Below are 10,512 nucleotides of genomic sequence, written 5' to 3' on the forward strand. Positions count from 1 at the left end.
CAAAAACCAATGTTTATTTAAGTAAAATACTCGTGAACTGACCTACGAGGTCTGAAAAATCCAGACTTTAATTCAGAGGTTACAGGAAACTATTTACAGATTAAACTCATCTATATCATCAGTGAGCTAGTGAGTTACTTCAGGAGAAGCTGAATAATAAAGATTGAGTAAGGGGCAGCTGCGCAATGGATAGAGCACGGGCCCTGGAGTCAGCAGTACCTGAGTTCAAATAAGGCCTCAGACACTTAATAATTACCTAGCTGTGTGGCCCTGAGCAAGCCACTTAACCCCATTACCTTGGAAAAACCTTAAAAAAGACATTGAGTAAGAGAGTCTGAGGGAAAGAGAAAGGAAAGGGAAAAATCATTGAGAAATAAGTGGACTTAGACCTGCAAAGGTCCAATGTGGAAGGAGATGTGGGTCAAGCCTTTTTAAAATCTTGCCCTCTTCCAGTGCAAGGAGGAATCAGGAGAAAGGAAGTCAAAGAGTGACCCCCCCCCCCCACCCCCACCCACTTTTATGTGCCTGGGATTGAGTATTCATGTGGGAAAACTGAGAACCAGGAAGGAGGAGCAGGGAGAGGGGAATGGGCTGAAGTTGCTTTCTCTTATCTTGGCAAATTTACATTTAGCAACAAAGAACAATGGAAAGGGAGTCAGAATTTACATTTGAATATGGGCTTAAGGTGAACAGTTTGAAAGTCAGTTTGCATTGTACAATGTGAAGGGAGTCAGAAGCCTCAGAAAATATCAGACAGACACAAATAATATTTATTTAATATTATAAAGACTAGACAAATATTTTTTCTTCAACATCATAGCTGCTAGATTGTAAAGTAGAGAAAAAAGGGAAATGATCACTGTTGGAGGATGTATGAGAGACAAAGAGACTAAAGTTTTTGCCAGGGTTTTGAAATATTCCATATATTCTGAACAGCAATTTGACACTGTGCTGCCAAAGTCACTAAAATGTGTCTATCTTTTGAACTATCAATAGTATTATGAGAAATACATTCTCAGAGAGATCAAAGGTAGAGAAAAAAAGATACAGGCACAAAAATAACTACAGCAATTTTTTATTATAAGATACTGTAAATTAAAGGTTAAATAATTGTGAAATAGATGGCCAAATTAAGGTAGATGAAAGTAATGACATATCTCTAAATCATAAGAAATAATTCAGAGAAAATTGCAAAAACTTGAATGAAATGTCATAGTAAAATGAGCAGAATACGAACTATTTATCCAATGACCACAGCATTATAAAAAAGGAATAAACTTTGAAAAGATTAAAAACTCTGATCAATGACATTACTGTATGACTCCAGAAGACTGATAACATTATTCTCATAAGTGAGAAATTAATATTTCTCTCTCATATTGAAAATTAATTCATTTGAACCACAGTTTCTTTTATATCTTTTTCTACTTCCTACAGCCAAAGCAGTGTGGAAAATCTGTCTTAGAGATTTCCCCAAGTCGAGATCAAATAAGAGATTACAAGAAATTTTAAGTTTAGGCTAATGATTATATTTATGTTCCTTGCGTTTGCTCAGACAGAATCAAAAGTTGATCTTCTCTGTTATCAGAACAGGTGCTATGGAAATTGTATCTTTTTGACCTGAGTGATCTAAATATTTGAAGACTTTCATTTTAATATAATCCATACCTGTTCTTATGTTAACCAATCATAACTGATTAACACCCCTTACAAATACTTATTCTTCAAAATGCATATAAACTGTGACTCTACAGTCATTAGAGTTCTTTGGTCTAAAAAAGATGACTATCCTTATATTAATAACCACTAGTCTTATTAGTAAAATGATTAAATTGCTCAGAAATTATGTCTCTCACACCTTTTTGAATGTCACACAAGTCTTGCTAGGGAGTTGACACAATGAAGATAAGGAATAGGATATAAATAGGACATACTATCCATATAACACCTTTTAATTGTATGGTTTATTATATTTACTTTTTATTTTTATTTATTTAAGGCAATGGGAGTTAAGGGACTTAAACAAGTTAGCTAATTATTAAATGTTTTAGGTCACATTTGAACTCAGGCCCTCCTGAATCCAGGGCCAATGTTCTATCCACTGAGCCACCCATTATACTAACTTGTTAAATATTGTTCTTCCATTGGGAGGAGAATTTAAGGATACGATGATAGTGATAAAAAAAGCAGAAAAATACTGAGACATAGAGGAAAGAACAAAATGGAATGCAGCCAAGTATGATGATATTGATACTCTCATGTTAAATGAAATGTATGTATATTTAAAATCTATATAAGTTATAGACATGGTTTTTATATATAATACTATTATTCTTAACTTCATTTATAGAAATGGTAAATCTCGTGGGGTGGCTAGGTGGTATAGTGGATAAAGCACCAGCCTTGGAGTCAGGAGTACCTGGGTTCAAATCCGGTCTCAGACACTTAATAATTACCTAGCTGTGTGGCTTTGGGCAAGCCACTTAACCCCATTTGCCTTGCAAAAATAAAAAACAAAAACAAAAACCACAACAAAAAAAAAGAAATAGTAAGTCTCTAGATGATTTTATTGTTTATAATAAACATTAAAATTCAAGGTAGTTCAGAAATATGTATCTCTATAAGGTCAAGAATCAATCCACTGAAAGACACCTAGGAACAAAGAGTATCATAATACTGTAACTCTTCCAACATCAGAGGTGTATTTAGCTCTCATATTTTCAGAACCAGTTTTAAAAATGGCAGGTTTTGGTTCAGTCAGGCGGAGACGGAGACGCTTCTGGAAGAACCATCGCGATAGCCTCCCAAGGAGAATCCCAAGTGCAGTTCATACTTGTATTAGTTGGTGATGGAGGTACTGAAAAAACCACATTTGTAAAACGTCACTTGCCTGGTGAATTTGAGAAGAAGTATGTAGCCACCTTGGGAGTTGAAGTACACCCCCTCGTTTTCCATACTAACAGAGGTCCCATTAAATTCAACGTATGGGATACAGCTGGGCAAGAGAAATTTGGTGGTCTGAGGGATGGTTATTACATCCAAGCTCAGTGTGCCATTATAATGTTTGATGTAACATCAAGAGTTACTTACAAGAATGTACCTAACTGGCATAGAGATCTGGTACAAGTATGTGAAAATATCCCTATAGTGTTGGATATTAAGGACAGAAAAGTCAAGGCGAAATCAATTGTCTACCATAGGAAGAAGAATCTCCAGTACTATGACATTTCAGTCAAAAGTAACTACAACTTTGAGAAGCCCTTCCTTTAGCTTGCTAGAAAACTTATTGGAGACCCTAATTTGGAGTTTGTTGCCATGCCTGCTCTTGCACCTCCAGAGGTTGTCATGGACCCAGCACTGGCAGCACAGTATGAGCAGGACTTACAGATTGCTCAGACAACTGCGCTCCCTGATGAAGATGATGACCTGTAAGGGAATGAAGCTAGAGCCCAGCGTCGGAGGTCTAGTTTTATAGGCAACTGTCCTGTGATGTCAGTGGTGTAGCGTGTTTGCCACTTTATTATATAGCTGAGCAGAACATGTGCTTAATCTTTGGGATGCTGAAGGAGATGAATGGGCTTCGGAGTGAATGTGGCAGTTTAAAAAAATATAATTCATATTTTGGACCTGCGTATTTAGCTGTTTTGGACCACAATTACGTCCCCTTGAGTTTCAAATATAAGACTGCTGCAGTCCTATCACAAAATTCAGTGGTGAATCTTGTTTGTTACTGTCATTCCTTTTTCGTTTAGATCATAATAAAGTTATATTTCAAATATCTAAAAAAAAATTACAGGTTTTCTGTGGTGCTTTTTGTAACTCAATAGCAGAAACAATATGACAAGATAAAATTAGTAAGTTGTAATTACCTGAAATTCATCTTTTCTAAAGGTAATCAGAAATACAAATACATTTGGCTATTTTTCAAAAAAGATTTAAAGTTAAAATTAACAAAGGCATAGTAATTACATGGGATGAAAGTTTTAAGGAGACTTGAAAATCCAATGCATTGAATTTGGTGAAAATCAAATTACGTTTGTAAGGAAAACAAATGAGGCTTATAATGTGAGAATCACACATATTATATACACACACCTATATATTATATACATTTCCTATTGATGTTTGTCCTGAAGAAGATCATGACATCAGGGAAATGATGCCTTGATACACAAGTGAATTGGATTTTAGTGAGGCAGGCTATGTAAAGGCACCAATCTCATTTTCTCCTCCAGAGCTATTTTATTTTTGACCATATAAAAGAGACATCTCTTGCTTCTTTTCTTTTTTACCTGTCTTAAGACCCTGAGGGTCTTACACTCCCAGTGCTTTTGGTTTTTTTAAGTAGTCATTCTTGTTCTCTTCCTTAACCTTAATCACTGAATTGGTATTGCTTCAGGCAAACTGCAACCTGAAAAGATATACCTTTAAAAGGCCAAGGTCTCCTACAGCATTGAGGGTCATCTCCAATCAGTCTTATTATTCTTTAATTGATATTTTTCCAAATACATATTATGAAAGTTTTTTCAACATTCATCATTATGCACATATATATTTTTAAGTTACAAAATTGCCTTCCACCCTCCCTTCCCATCCCCTTCCCCTCAGCAATGAACAGTCAGATTAGCACTATATTTTTGACATGTTTACAGATTAGTAATTATCTGCATGAGGAATTAGGATTAAGGGAAAGAAATATGTAAAAGATAATTTTTATAAAGTGTTCATCAAATTCTGAAGGGTTGTTTTATGTTTTTTGTTTTTGCTTTTCTTCCTCTCGAGGGGAAGACATTTATTATAATAAATTCTCTGGTCAGATGAACACATACACACACACACACACACACACACACACACACAGACACACACAGCCCTACAAAATCAGTGAGCTTAGAGAAAGTGATAAATATGAATATTAACCAAATACAGTTTTGCTCTTTCTTGAGCCAAAATTCTCAAAGTTAATGCTTGTCCCTTATTAGGACAAACTCTGAAATTCACACATATTTAATCTAATTATCATTTTTAAGATAAAAATTCATGGAAGACACTTCCTCAGATATAAATATTAGTCCATTGCTAATCTCATGCAGCTGTCCTAGCTCTCTGAATTGCTGAGAGTAGCTGCTTCCATCAAGGTTGATCATCTCACAATGTTATTGTTAGTGTGTATATTGTTATTATCCTGGTTCTACTCCACTCATTCAGCATGAAATCCTGTAACTAATTCCATGCTTCTCTAGAATCTAACCATTTATGATTTCTTTTTTTTTTTTTGCAAAGCAAACGGGGTTAAGTGGCTTGCCCAAGGCCACACAGCTAAGTAATTATTAAGTGTCTGAGACCAGACCAGATTTGAACCCAGGTACTCCTGACTCCAGGGCCGGTGCTTTATCCACTATGCCACCTAGCCGCCCCGACCATTTATGATTTCTTATAGAAAAATAGTATTCCAAAATATTCATATACCATCACTTGTTTAACCATTCCTCAATTGATGGACATCTCCTCAATTTCCAATCTTTTGCCACAAAAAGAGCTGCTAGGAATATTTTGGGACATATGGAACTTTTTCAATTTTTTATGATTTCTTCTAGATATAGGACTAGACTTGGAATTGCTGGGTCAAAGGGAATGAACATTTTTATTGCTCTTTGGGCGTAGTTCCATATTTCTCCAGAATGTTTGAAGCCATTCAGAACTCCACCAGCAAGGTATCAATACCCCAATCCTCCCACAATCTCTCCAACATTGATCATTTTCCCTTTTTCTTATCTTAGCCAATCTTATAGATGTGAGGTGATACCTTATGGCTGTTTGAATTTAAATTTCTCTAATCAAAAATGATTTGAAACATTTTTTCATATGGTTACATATAGCTTTAATTTCTTCCTTCGAAAACTGCTTGTTCATATCCTTTGACCATTTATCAGTTGGGAAATGACTTATAAGCTTATAAATTTGATGTAATCCTCTATATATTTCAGAAATGAGATGTTTATCTGTGAAATCGTTTCCCAGTTTTCTGCTTTCCTTCTGATTTTGGCAGGGATTTTATAGTGCAAAAACTTTTTAATTCAATATAGTCAAAATCACTCATTTTGTAGTTTATATTATAATGTTTCTTGTTTGGTTGTAAATTTTTCTTCTTTCCATAGATCTGATAGATAGAGAATTTCTTGGTGTATTAATTTATCTATGATGTCACACTTTATGCCAAATTCTGTACCCATTTTGAGCTTATTTTGGTATAGGTTGAGAGATGTGGAGCTATGCCTAGTTTTTTGCCAAACTATTTTCCATTTTCCCCACAATTTTTGTCAAATAGTGAATTCTCATCCCAGAAGTTGATGTCTTTGGGTTTGTCAAACAGTAGATTGCTGTAGTCATTTACTGAGGGTTTTTTTTTTAACCTATCCTAATCCATTGATCCATTACTCTAATTCTTCACCAGTACCAGGGAGTTCTGATGAATCAGGATGACTAAAAATGGTCCTGGTGAGGCAATGAGAGTTAAGTGTCCCAGGTCATGCAGCTAGTAAGAGTTAAATGTGTGAGGCTGGAGTCAATTTTACTTCCTCCTGAATCCAAGTCAGTGCTCTATTCACTGTGTCACCTAGTTGAGATCTAGTAGAACTAGGCCACCTTTGTTTATATTTTTTTCATCAATTTCCTTGCTATTCTTGGTTTTTTTTTGTTCCAAATGAATTTTGTTACTATTTTTTTCTAGCTGAGTAAAATAATTATTTGATCGTTTGATTGGTATGGCACTGAATAACTTAATTTGCATGGAATTGTCATTTTTATTATATTAGTTCTGCCTAATCATAAACTATTGACATTTTCCAATTATTTAGATCTGATGGTATATGAGAAGTGTTTTATAATTGTGTTCTTAAAGTTTCTGGGTTTCTCTTGGGAGGTAGTGGTCATGTTTATCCACATATATTATAGGCATAAACATATAGAGCCAACACTGAGGAATGGGTTTTATATTCCTTCAAGGGTATGCCTTTAAGCCCAAAAGATTTATAATTTTGTATTCCATCAATACAATTGGAAACTTGTCTCTCAGTTAAAAGTGGGCCATGCTATTTCTTTGAATTTCCATATGGAAAGTAGAAAGGAGCTATAGAGGAGGGCAATTCACATCAACATTTTTAAACAAATTAAAAAAAAATTTCATGAAAAAAACTGGTATTGATAGAGGCTCTTTATAATTTATATCTTGTCAGTTTCCAAAGCCAAAAAACCCTATAATGCCATTTGAAAATCAGCTGAGGATTTGTAAAAGACCACAGGCTTCTCAAAACATGGAATTAATTCGCACAGCTATTTAACCCCTAAGTGTAAGAGTATACGATTTTATTTCACATGTTACTGAAAAGGTCACAAGTAACAAAAGTCAAATTCCTTTAACTCTTTAAGAGTTAAAAAGTTAAGAGAGAAAGAAAAAAATAAATTTTATTACAGTTGCAAGAATTTTGCAACTTTAGTGATTTTTAATGGAAAGACAATCTAAAAAGAGAAGCTACAGGTTTTTAAAAAGAAGCATAATATGTTGTTTATTCAGAGAGAAGGTAGGGAGGAGTTAGGTGTGGTACCAGGGAGGGACTAAGGTATGGTTTAACCCATGACGTAAGGCAATGTCCACTCCACATGTTTGGAGCCTTTAACTTTGGTTAGGGTGGTGATTTACAGCTGTACTTTATTTGGTGTCCGGTGCCTCAAAGAATTTATGATACCTTAACATCCTTGCCTTGGATGGGTCAGCTTTGCCTTTAGTCCAACTGACTCAACTAGATAACAAAAATACATGGTCGAAGAATCAGCATGACACATAGTAGCACATACCAGAGAAAGATTGATTGCTTTAAAGATTATCTGTTTAGACAGAGTGCCTGGTTAGGTCAGAGCATGTTAATTGGGGAGGTGGACCTTGTTAGGTACATTCCTTTCTAATGAGGGTTTTTCCTTGTTAGTATAAACCCAATACAGAAAGGAAAGGATTACAACAAACAGACAAGAAAAGGATTATAATATTTGTCTGGATTATAATACCTGCCTCTAATACAGAAATAAGAGGAAAAAATTACAATATTTTTCTCTCTCCAATGTTCCCTGTTTCACCTAGATATTTTCTCCCTCTTTCACATTTATATACATGGAGTATAAGAAAATACAGGAAAGTTTCTTTAGGAAGGGATTCTATGTCCTGAGTTATCATTATATTCCCTCTTGGATATGATAATGAGATTTCTCATACTAGCACTAGAAATATTTACATCGTGAGGTTTATTGATTCTCCTTGCTTGTTTCATCACTTAAGTTTTGACAGGCAGTTAAGAAAAAATTTAAACTGGCAATTAGAAGTCTGTCCTTAATTGTTTTGCCATTCCATCTGTTAAGATTACAATAATGATATTCTGTAATATGAAAATTACTTAGAAATGGGACTAGCTTCATATGCTCATCTAAGCTTTTAAATAAATTTGCAGGTGTATGATAAGAAGAATCCTAATTTTCTCAGTTTTCTCTCAGAGCAAAAAGCAAACTACTGAAAATCAATGCAGTATAGGAATATTGTAAAGAAAAAACATGTTCGAAAATATTTATATATGATTTTTTAAAAGAGTGAGCCAATTCAAGTCTCCCACTCTTATTGTTATTGGATCAATAAGCAATCTAATTTTTGCTGGACTGGGGAAATTCTAGAGAGAGGACTGTGATTCTTTTTGGATGATGAAATAATTTAATTTTCTGACATAGGGAGGTAAGAAGACCCTAGACATTAATTCACAAGCTTACAAATTAATTCACAAGTTACTACAAAAGTTCACAAGTTAGATTTTTCAGAAAGTAGCAAAATAGTAAGTTTCAGTATCGCTATGAGCTAAAGGGAAAGAGAAACTTAAAGGACAGCCATAGGTGAAGATGATGGATAATGGTCCTGGATGAAGCCTTTTTAAGCTGAAGTTTTTTCAGATCTCAACTAGGTGACATAGTGAATAAAACACTGACTTGGATTCAGGAGGAAGTGAGATTGACTTCAACCTCAAATATTTAACTCTTACCAGCTGTGTGACCTTGGGCAAATCAGTTAACTCTCATTGTTTCTAGTTATCCTGATTCATATGGCCACTGGACCCAGAAGTTTCTGGAGGAGAAAGTGAGGCTGGTGATCTAGCACAGCATCCCCCTCACTCAAATCCAGTTCATGAGTTTGTCATGGCATCACCTCTCTGATGTCGTGGTCTTCTTCAAAAATGAAGGGCAAGCATTATGTCTGAGGCAATGTCTGTTCAGTAATTAAAGGGAAGGTATGAACTGAGGCAAAGGATGTCCTACTTTGCCTTCAAAAAGGGGCAATATTCTTGACAGGGGAAGACTCTCAAAGTTTCTTTTTTTTTTTTAATGTTCAATAATTCTTTTTAAAAATTTATTTTTTTATCTATATGCACATGTGTATTTTTTTCTTTTTTTTCTTTTTTAGGTTTTTGCAAGGCAATGGATTAAGTGACTTGCCCAAGGTCACACAGCTAGGTAATTAGTAAATATCTGAGTCTGAATTTGAACTCAGGACCCCTGACTCCAGGGCTGGTACTCTATTCACTGCACAACCTAGCTGCCCCATGATGTATATTTTTAAGTTATAAAATTTCCTTCCGCCCTAACTTCCCACCCTCCTGCTCTCAGCTGCAAACAGTCAGGTTAGCATTGTACACACATATTTTTGATAAACATGTTTACAGATTAGTCATTTTCAGTATGAAGAATTAGGATTATGGGAAAGATACATAAGAGATAATTTTTATAAAGTGGGCATCAGATTCTGAAGGGTTGGTTTTTTTTTTAGTTTTGTTTTGTTTTTCTTCCTCTGAATGGGGATAGCATTGTCCATAGCCAATCTAATACAATTGTCCTAGCTCTCTGAACAGCAGAGAGGATCACTCATCAAGGTTGATTATCTCACAATGTTCTTGTTAATGTGTATATTGTTCTTTTACTCGACATATAATTTTGTAACTAAATTCCATGCTTCTCTAGAGTCCAACCATTTATGGTTTCTCATAGAACAATAATATGCCATTGTATTCATGTATCATCACTTGTTTAGCCATTCTCCAATTGATGGAATCCCTCAATTTCCAATTCTTTACTACTACAAAAAGAGCTGCTATGAATGTTTTGGAATATGTGGGACTTTTTCATTTTTTATGATTTTTTCTGGATATAGACCTAGAATTGGAACTCTGGGTCAAAGTCTATGAGCAGTTTTATTGCTTTTGGGGCATAGTTCCATATTGCTGCCCAGAAAGGCTGGATCTGTTCATAACTCCACCAGCAATGCATCAATGTCCTAATCCTCCCACAAGCTCTCCAACATTGACCATTTTCCCTTTTGCTCATCTTGGCCAATCTGATAGGTGTGAGATGATACCTCAAAGTTGTTTTAATTTGTATTTTTCTAATCAATAATTATTTGGGCCTTTTTAACATGCTTATATATAA

The 10,512-nt window shown here is 34.9% G+C and overlaps 1 pseudogene; it reads left to right on the forward strand.

The window, feature by feature from the left end:
* Positions 1 to 2,845: 2,845 nt before the first annotated feature.
* On the forward strand, positions 2,846 to 3,682 carry LOC141498297 (GTP-binding nuclear protein Ran pseudogene; annotated as a pseudogene).
* The last annotated feature ends 6,830 nt before the right edge of the window (positions 3,683 to 10,512 follow it).

This window comes from Macrotis lagotis, chromosome X (assembly GCF_037893015.1).
Source record: "Macrotis lagotis isolate mMagLag1 chromosome X, bilby.v1.9.chrom.fasta, whole genome shotgun sequence".
Taxonomy (NCBI): Eukaryota; Metazoa; Chordata; class Mammalia; order Peramelemorphia; family Peramelidae; genus Macrotis; species Macrotis lagotis.